Consider the following 10,657-nt stretch of genomic DNA (forward strand, 5'->3'; position numbering starts at 1 on the left):
GAAGGTGATAGGTCAGAGAGGAGGGTGGAGTGGATAGGTGGAAAAGAAGATAGGCAGGTAGGACAGGTCATGAGGACAGTGCTGAGCTGGAAGCTTGGAACTAGGGAGAGGTGGGGGGAAGAGGAAATGTGGAAACTGTTGAAGTCCACATTGATACCCTGGGGTTGAAGTGTTCCGAGGCAGAAGATGAGGCGTTCTTCTTCCAGGCGCCTGGTGGTGAGGGAGCGGTGGTGAAGGAGGCCCAGGACCTCCATGTCCTCGGCAGAGTGGGTGGGGGATTTGAAATGTTTGGCCACAGGGCGGTCTGGTTGATTGGTGCGGGTGTCCTGGAGCTGTTCCCTAAAGCGCTCTGCTAGGAGGCATCCAGTCTCCTCAATGTAGAGGAGACTGCATCGGGAGCAATGGATACAATAAATTATATTAGTGGATGTGCAAGTAAAACTTTGATGGATGTGGAAGGCTCCTTTAGGGCCTTGGATGGAGGTGAGGGAGGAGGTGTGGGTGCAGGTTTTGCAATTCCTGCGGTGGCAGGGGAAAGTGCCAGGATGGGAGGGTGGGTTTTAGGGGGGCGTGGACCTGACCAGGTAGTCACGGAGGGAACGGTCTTTGCGGAAAGCGGAAAGGGGTGGGGACGGAAATATATCCCTGGTGGTGGGGTCCATTTGGAGGTGGTGGAAATGTCGGCGGATGATGTGGTTTATGCAAAGGTTGGTAGGGTGGAAGGTGAGCACCGGGGGGGAGGTTCTGTCCTTGTTATTGTTGTTACTGTTACTGTCCAAATTAGAGTCATAGAAACATAGAGTTGTACGGAAAGAGACACTTCAGTCCAACTTACCCATGCCGACCAGATATCCTAACCTAATCTGCCTTTGCCGGCATTCTTTGACTCAAACTCAGAATCAGAGCTATTCAGGAGAAATCCAACACAATTCCCATGTATATCTGTGCTACAAGATTCCCACCATGTGTTTTCAGTCACACACCAGTCTCTGAAGGTCTGCCCTTTTTTTTAGGAGATATTGTTAAAATTTATTTCCTCAGAGGCAAAAATTTGTAAAGCAAGTTTCAGGGTGATATTATTATGCCACAAAACCTATTTGACAGTAAATAAGAATAATATCTTAAATCTTAATTTTAGTGTATTAAAATATTCCAAAGTAGATTGGAATTTTCCCATTTAATAAATTCCTCAAGTAATTTTGCAAAGATCAGCCTTTGCATGAAAGTAGAATTTGAGATGCTTCAGTGATCAAAGTCCTTCAGATTCCTTGTAAAAATAAGTCCGTTCTATTGATTAGTGCAGATGATTTCATTTAACATTCCCGGCCCACTGTACCATGCATTTTCCAATGCCAGCCCAAAGAGAAGCACATTCTAAAAGCACAAAGAGCTTAAGTATTGTCCTTATGCCAGTATAGTGTAGGAACTGCCTTTCTGATGCCTGATCAAGCATTAGCTACTGCTATTCATTTTGTAAATGAGGAGGGATATGTCAAACCTTTCGAAATCATGTTGCCCAGAATTCTCATTGACCTTGGTATATGACTAGATGTATCCTGAAAAGTTAAGCTGAATTATGTAGTAAGTTCCTTGGTAACTCAGGTAGCGAATTCTCTTGCCAAAGTTATACAGACTAAGGGGAGAATTTTAATCAAACGAGTTGGGTCTATTTCTGTACAGGCAGCAGGTTAAATCCCCTGAACTACCAGAGTGTTGGGAAATTGACAAGAGCTACTGACTTCCATCCTTAACTGCAGTGCATTCCATTGTGCATGAGAAAATCCTTTGGGTCAATTAGGCTTGCCATTTAAATATGATACATGCTCAATAGCTTCATTCTGTATTAATTCACAGGATGTGAGCATTGCTGGCTGGGCGAGCATTTAATGCCCATCTTTGAGAAGGTGGTGGTGAGCTATTAAAACTATAATTTGAACCCAGGGTTTGACATTAACTCTGTGTCCATAATCCTGGACTTCCTGGAATTTGCCAGACGATAGTGGGAATTCAAAGTTTGTGAGAAGATTTGTAGCTCGGGTGCTCGTTGCTGTGGTTCTGTTCGCCGAGCTGGAAGTTTTTGTTGCAAATGTTTTGTCCCCTGTCTAGGTGACATCCTCAGTGCTTGGGAGCCTCCTGTGAAGCGCTTCTGTGGTGTTTCCTCCGGCATTTATAGTGGCCTGTCCCTGCCGCTTCCGGTTGTCAGTTTCAGCTGTCCGCTGTAGTGGCCGGTATATTGGGTCCAGGTCGATGTGTTTGTTGATGGAGTTTGTGGATGAGTGCCATGCTTCTAGGAATTCCCTGGCTGTTCTTTGTTTCGCTTGCCCTATAATGGTAGTGTTGTCCCAGTCAAATTCATGTTGCTTGTCGTATGCATGTGTGGCTACTAGGGATAGCTGTTCGTGTCGTTTAGTGGCTAGTTGATGTTCCTATAGGACAAACAGGAAGACAGCTAACGATCCGCATCTACGAACATCAACTAGCCACGAAATGACATGACCAGCTATCACTAGTAGCCACACACGCAGACGACAAGCAACATGAATTTGACTGGGACACACTACCATTATAGATCAAGCCAAACAAAGAAGAAGCGCTTCTGTGGACAGCTGAAACTGACAACCGGAAGCGGCAGGGACAGGCCACTATAAATGCCGGAGGAAACACCACAGAAGCGCTTCACAGGAGGCTCCCAAGCACTGAGGACGTCACCTAGACAGGGGACGAAACGTTTGCAACAAAAACTTCCAGCTCGGCGAACAGAACCACAGCATAGTGGGAATTGACAGGACTGTAACTGTCAAGAAAAGCTTCACATGTAACTTCTGCTTCAATGTCTAATTTAATGGCTTTTTTTTCACAAGTGTTTTTCTGAGAGTGTGCTTTCACAGCTTTGGAAGCAGTTCCCAAGATGTTTCATAACATTTTTGCCACTGTGGAGTCTATTACCTTTGCTCTTCTTGTTTCAATTGTCTATCTTCAGATGTGAATGGGAGAAGCTGACACGCCTTTACCTTTTAGATCAGATGAAGGATAAGGGGTGGAGTAGCATCAATGCTGAAGGCAGTGAGAAAAAGTAGCAACATGAACAGCAGTAAACCTTCTTTCAAGACCTAAGATGGAGGTGATGAGCTCCAAGCTCCAGCTCTTGGGAAGAGAGAGCCCCAACAAATTGTTTAAAGGATAAGGAATAGCCTCCTTGACATTAATGAGCATCAGTGCCTCAAGAGGGTCAGACTTTCCCACCAGGCCAGTGTTGACAGTAACAGCCTCCTAGAAGAAGATCACCTTCCAAGTGGACTAAGCTAGTGCACATCACCAGTAGGTCTTTCCTGCTGCAAGGCGAAACAAGAGGACCTTGGGGATTTGTTGTTCTGGCTGAATTCTTATAGATCATGGGATGTACACATGAAATCATCATCAAAAGTGAGTTCACTCCATCAATGGTCTGGTGACCCATTACCACTAAATATCAATATGCATGTTTTCCGTAATATTCCCTGAGAGTTCCCATGTGTATTAATCCTTTACCATTCCATTCTCCCAAAATATTCACACCTTAAGCAAGGGGGCCCTAAGAGAAAGCTGAGATTAATCATCCGCTCAGTACTTTTGGCTGAGGATGGATGCTAATGCCTTTTAGATTGTTGCATACATGTTCCGATAGCTATCTTTGACAGGAACATCATCTAAATACTTTACATCCCACACTGCTCACTGGCCCACTCACTGTTTTGCAAACAAAGTGACACAGACCTACAAGTTGAAGCAGGCTTGAAGAGTTGAGTAACCTACTCCTGGCCCAAATTCTTACTTTGCAATAACTAGAGGCAGTCACATCGAACACATAGGGACAGTTCTGGGGCATGTCTTCCTCCCCAAAGGGACCATGCTGAATATCATCACAGCAGTATGACAGAGACTACAGTCAAAAGTAGGCCCCCTTCCATTATGGATTAAAGTATGATTTTACCTAATCCATCTTCTCACATCCCACTTCTCTGTCATTCCATCATGTCATTAATTAAGCTTCAGGTCATGTAGATATGCACCTCTTGCTTCCCCATTTACCTCTCATTCCAACCTGTTGTCTTTAAATTTGGCATAAAATGCAGTTTTTGTATTCCATACTGTTGGCTTAAGTTGACATTTGAGAATTGTTCCTGAGCACCCTTATTCACTCCTACTCCCCTCTTTGCAAGCAGATCCTCTTGTCACCTCTGCTATGCTGCCCTTTCATAGAATAGTACAGCACAGGAACAGGCTGTTCTGCCCACTATGTTTGTGCCGACCACGACTAAGCTATCCCCATCTGCCTGCACAGGAGCATTCTTGATGAAGAGCTTATGTTTGAACCGTCAACTCTCCTGCTCCTCGGATGCTGCCTGACCACTGTGCTTTTCCAGCACCACACATTTTGACTCTGATCTCCAGCATCTGCAGTCCTCACTTTCTCCTGCCTCTATTACCTGCCTATTCATGTGTCTGTCTAAATGCCTCTTAAATGTTGCTATAGTATCTACTTCCAACACTCCCTCTGGCAGCACGTTCCAGGGACCTACCACCCTCTATGTAAAAAACTTTCCTCGCACAACTCCTTTAAACTTTCTCCCTTTCACCTTAAATCTATGCCCCTAGCATTTCTACCCTGGGAAAAAGGGGCTGACTATCCATTCTATCCATACCTCTCATAACTTTATATGCTTCTATCAGATCGCCCCCCAGCCTCCGATGCTCTCGCAAAAACAATCTAAGTTTGTCTAACCTCTGCCTTTAACCAATACACTGCAATCCAGGCAACATCCTGGTAAACCTCTTTTGCACCCTCTCCAAAGCTGCACATCCATCCTACAGCAAGGCAATCAAAACTGCATACTATACTCCAAATTATGACATAACTAAAATCTTATATGAGTGCAACATGACTTGCCAACTTTTGTACTTAATACCCTGACCAGTGAAGGCAAATTGTTTCTTTACTTGATTTTCCACTTGTGTTCCCAATGTCTGAGAGCTATGGACTTGGAGCCCAAGATCCCTTTGTATATCCTTGCTCCTAAGAGTCCTTCAGTTTACTGTATAATCAGATTACAAATTAGATTACATTAGATTAGATTACATTACAGTGTGGAAACAGGCCCTTTGGCCCAACAAGTCCACACTGACCCGCCGAAGCGCAACCCACCCATACCCCTACATTTACCCCTTACCTAACACTACAGGCAATTTAGCATGGCCAATTCACCTGACCTGCACAGCTTTGGACTGTGGGAGGAAACCGGAGCACCCGGAGGAAACCCACACAGACACGGGGAGAACGTGCAAACTCCACACAGTCAGTCACCTGAGGTGGGAATTGAACCCGGGTCTCTGGTATATTTTATTCTTGCATTTGGCCTCCCAAAATGTATTAGCTCACATCATCTCGATACTGCTATAGTCACTAACCTGGCTCTGCCCTGTTCTTTCTGTTAGACTTACTTGACTGAACCTTTACCTTCTCAATAACTCCCACGTGCTGACCTACTGCTCTGGTTCCCAGCCCCTGCCACACTAGTTTACAACCTCCTGAGTAGTGCTAGCAAAATTCCCGGCAGGAATATTGATGGTCTCCAGTTTAGATGCAACCCATCCTCCTTGTACAGGTTCTACCTGCCCTGGAAGAGATCCCAGTGATCCAGATATCTGAAGTTCTCCTTCCCACATCAGCTCTTTAGCCACATTTTCAACTCTATTATCTTCATATTGCTGTCCTCACTAGCAGGTGGCAAAGGGAGGAATCCAAAGACTGCAACCCTTTCATACAGGGCCAGTAACAGAAACAATGATTGGCAGCAAGTATTCTGACTAGAACTTTTAAAGTCAGAATCAACACCTGCGCCACATGCAATACTATTTGCTGTTGATTCCATCAAATTCGAACATCATGGATACCCCACAGCAGTTTCTCCAGAGCCAGATAGAACAAATGAAAATTGACCAGCAACTAGCCTGTATGTGATTGATTATCTCTTTAAATAGCACTGGTGAGAGAGAATGGATTGGGGGATGGGGGCATGTTCTTCACATTGCTGAGCAGATGTCAGCTGTGTAAGGATGGCATTGGCTGGAACCACAAAGTCAATAATGGCAGTGTAGTGATTGTAATGAGGTCAGCCAGGTAGACCGCAGAATATAATTGGGGCTGTCAATCTGGTCCAATCAGGGAGTCCTGTCTGACAGACATAAACAGAGGTTCTGTTCACTCTGAGAGCTGGCTCTGTGGGAGCTGGATCAGTATTAAAGATTCTCCACGTGTAAGTAAAGGGTGACTTGGTGACGAGATACTGATCTCTGTGGAGTTATTTCAGGCAGCATAGTGTCAAATCATTTTTTCACCACAACTAAATCACAAAAGTCCTATTGTGCATTTCAGCAAATGCTCCTAACTCTCTTGCAACTGACTCACCAAAATGCAAACTATGGCAAAAGTGTATTTTCCTTATGTTGATAATTTGAAACTAAAATAACACTGAAACTCTGAAACTACATGCAGCATGGAGATAAATTTTGCAGTGCGTGTAAATATGGAAGAAGACCAGAGAAAGCTACTAAAGTAGAGACACAGGTTAATGATACCATAAAAGGTAAACACACAACTGGGGTTCACATCAAGGGAAAGTGAAGTGAGAAACAGAGAGTTTATTTTAAATGTTCATAGAAGCTTGATGAGACCATGCATGAAGTGTTGTGAACATTTCCTAGTCTCCATATTATGCAACAGGAATGGAGATTCCTGAGAAAGTGACAAAAAATTGAGAACTAATAAGTTCTATTTATCAGAATGATCTAAAAATCTTTGCTACAAAAGAGAATAAGGGGTGACTGGAGAGGTGCTTGGAAAATCATGGAAAGGGTTTGACGGGGGGACACCAGAAACCATGCCCATAAGGCAGTGATAAGCCCAGTAGAGAATTCATAAGAAACATCTCTACAGTGGCAGTGATTAAAGTGTGAAAATCTTCACCAGAAGTAGTAGTTAAAACGCTTAGCATGAACACTTTTAAGGGGAGTTTCTTAATGAGGTTTGATAAAGAGTTTATGTGCAGCATCAATATTCCCATGGAACCATTAGACTAAATGCTGTCAATACTATGTAATACTGGATAATGAAACAACATGGGATAGAGTTTGACTTAATATGAAAATGTAAAATTGGTGATAGAGGATTGACAGTCTATTTTACACCTCTTTGGATTAATTTTACATTTCAGCAAGACAACTTGCCCTTTCCTATCTGTGCTATAGACTGCAGTGCATCTCACTGCAATCAATTCCATCTTTGAAACTCTTTGGGGTTATGCTTATGATTCATCAGATTATTTGCAACTACCTTATAGAGTCATAGCATCATACAGCACAGAAACAGACCCTTCACTCCTACCAGTCCATGCCAAACATAATCCCCAAACTGAACTAGTCCCACCTGTCTGCTCCTGGCCCATATCCCTCCAAACCTTTCTTATTCGTGTACTTGTCCAAATCTCTTTTAAATGTTGCAATTATGCCCACATCCACCATTTCCTCAGAAAGTTCATTCTGCACATGAACCACTTTCTGTGTAAAAGAAAAGCCCTCATGTTTCTTTTAAGTCTCTCTCCTCTTAAAAATGTGTCCCCTTGTCTTCATATTCCCCACCCTAGGGAAAAGACAACTGCCATTAACCCTATCTTTACCCCTCATGATTTTATACTGGAAGGCTTGATCATCAGTTTCTGCTTTATTATTCCTTCACGGGTCATGGATTTGTTAGCAAGGCCAGAGTCTATTACCCATCTCTAATAACCTATCAAATGATAATCCTTCCAAGGTTGTGGAAGTCACAGAGTTGGGAAGTGCTGTCAATGAAGCCTCAGTGAGTTGCTGCTATGCTTATTTTAGATGGTACACCCTGCTGTCACTGCTCTGTACACTCAGAATATTGAAGGTGATCCAAAAACCTTCTGTCTGGCGTGGAATTTATTGCAGTGCAAGTGGATGGGTAATTATGGCTGAATTCCATCAGATATGTTGGAAAGGGAGCTGTATCTTTAATCTATATTTGATATGGATAACTGATGCATAACATGAACGTAACTAAGTATGAGTTTGCAATATAATGAGTTTTTGACTAAACATTTACCGGGAAATCCAAGTATATTAAATAATAAGTGCAAGAAACCGTTTTAACAAGAATAATGAATCATAACTGTCTGACGAAATGAGTAATTTTCAGATATCTTCAAAAAGCTCATAGAGTAAAGCTAAACCCTGCATTAGACCATTTAATATTGAATTAAACCCTGCATTAGACCATTGAATTAAACTATCTGTTCCAAATGGTATGAGAACATTATTATTCCACATAAATGCGTCAATTCTGTAACTGGGCAAAATGGAAAGGATTTAGGTAATCTCAACCTTGTGGGCCAGAACATGAAAAGTGACTACTTTAACAGTGGTTGGTGTAAGAGACTTCATTGTTTGTGCAATGTATTTTTTTTAAATATGATTGAATATACATACATAGAATGCATTGAAAGGACAGTGCAAGTAAATTCAGTAGAAGCTTTCAAAAAGGAATTAGGTACTTATTTGAAAGGGAAATGATTGCAGAGCCAAGGGCCAGGAACTAACTGGACAAATCGGAACACAAGCAGAAACTACTGGGTCCTAAGCACACTGCCTTCTGTAAATTACCTGATACTTTGGTCCTAAGCAGACCCTCTGCAAAAATACACCAAATTGCAACCTACCTGGTCCACACGGTCCTAGGAAGGATCACTTAACTGGAAACAGTCAGAATCCACTCCAGCAGACCACTCAGATGTAAGAAACCTATGAGGAAGCGGGGTAAGCGTGCTGGCCTGCTAGTAAGACTGAGACTATGTGGTTTCAAGACCCCTCTTCCTAGCTTACTCCTAACAAATATAAAATCTCTGGAGAACAAGATGGATAAACTCAGATCACAGCTCAGCTTCCAGCGTGAACTGTGGGACTGCTGCGCACTCTGCTTCACAAAAACCTGGCTCAATCCAGCCATTCCCGACTCCGCACTTCAGGCTGATGGTTTTTCTATCCATCGTAAGGATCATACAACGTCCTCAGGTAAGACAAAGGGTGTGGAGGGGTTTGCTTTTTAATCAAGAACTTGTGGTGCACGGACATTGCAACCCTGGGAAGCCATTGCTCCCCAAACCTTGAACTCCTCACCATCAAATGCCGCCCCTTCTACCTACCACAGGAATTTACTGCTGCTGTACTAACTGCTGTGTACATACCGCCAAGAGCAAAGGTTGAGGAAGCTCTGGATGTGCTGTACTCCACTACAAGTACCCTGGAGACGGAACACCCTGAGGCCCTGTTTATTGTAACTGGTGACTTCAGTCAAACCAATCTAAGGAAGGTGTTGCCCAAGTACCACCAGCACATTAACTGTCTCACCAGGGGCCCGAACATTTTAGACCACTGCTACACCACTGTGAAAAGATGCCTATCGCTCCATCCCCACCGTCATTTTGGGAATTCCGACCACAATCCCGTGTTTCTTCTCCTGGCTAACAAGCAAAAGCTCAAGGAGGAGATCCCCTCACGCTGGTTGAAGGAAACAGAGGATCAACTCCGGTGCTGTCTGGAATCAGCTGATTGGGCCATGTTCAAACAGTCTGCAGGTACCTTGGACGAGTACACCACCATGGTCACAGACTTTATCAGCAAGTGTGTGGAGGACTGCATACTGAGGAAGTAAATCTGGGTGTTCCCCAACAGGAAACCCTGGATGAATCAGGATGTACAGAACCTGCTAATATCCAGGCATGAGGCCTTCAGATCAGGAAACCCACTCAAATGTAAGGAATCCAAGTATGACCTTTGCAGAGCCATTAAGACAGCCAAAGACCAATACTGATCCAAATTAGCGACCCAGACAGACACCCAGCGAATGTGGCAAGGACTGAATGACATCACAGGTTCTTAAAAAGCAGTGCAAGATAGCAAACGATGACATATCCCTCCCAGATTGTCTCAACACCTTCTAAGCTCGCTTTGAGCAGAATTGCGGCGGAGAGGTAACACCTATTCCGACAAGTCCTGATGAAGCTATCCCAACAGTCACTGCATCAGAGGTCAGATCAGTTTTCCTTTGTGTGAATCCAAGGAAAGCAATGGGATCAGAGAAGTACCAGGCCGTGCACTCAGAGCATGCACAGATTAACTGGCAGAGATCTTCTCGGACATCTTCAACCTCTCCCTGCAGCAGGCCGCTGTCCCTGCCTGTTTCAAGAGGGCCAACATCATCCCTGTGCCTAAGGCGGCTCATGCAGCATGTCTCAATGACTACGGCCCAGTGGCCTAACTTTGGTCCTCACAAAGTGCTTTGAAAGGCTGGTCATGGCATTAATCAACTCCAGTGACCCACTGTTCTTGACCCACTCCAATTTGCCTATCGGACCAGCAGATCCACGTCAGATGCCATATCTCTTGCCCTTCACTCCTCCTAGAATATCTTGACGCCAAGAACAGCTACGTAAGAATCCTACTCATTGACTACAGTTCAGCTATCAACACTATTATCCCCTTGAGATTGATTACTAAACTTAGTGATCTCAGACTAAGCTCCACTCTCTGCAACTGGATCCTCAGT

The sequence above is a fragment of the Chiloscyllium plagiosum genome, chromosome 7 (assembly GCF_004010195.1).
Source record: "Chiloscyllium plagiosum isolate BGI_BamShark_2017 chromosome 7, ASM401019v2, whole genome shotgun sequence".
NCBI classification, from domain to species: Eukaryota; Metazoa; Chordata; class Chondrichthyes; order Orectolobiformes; family Hemiscylliidae; genus Chiloscyllium; species Chiloscyllium plagiosum.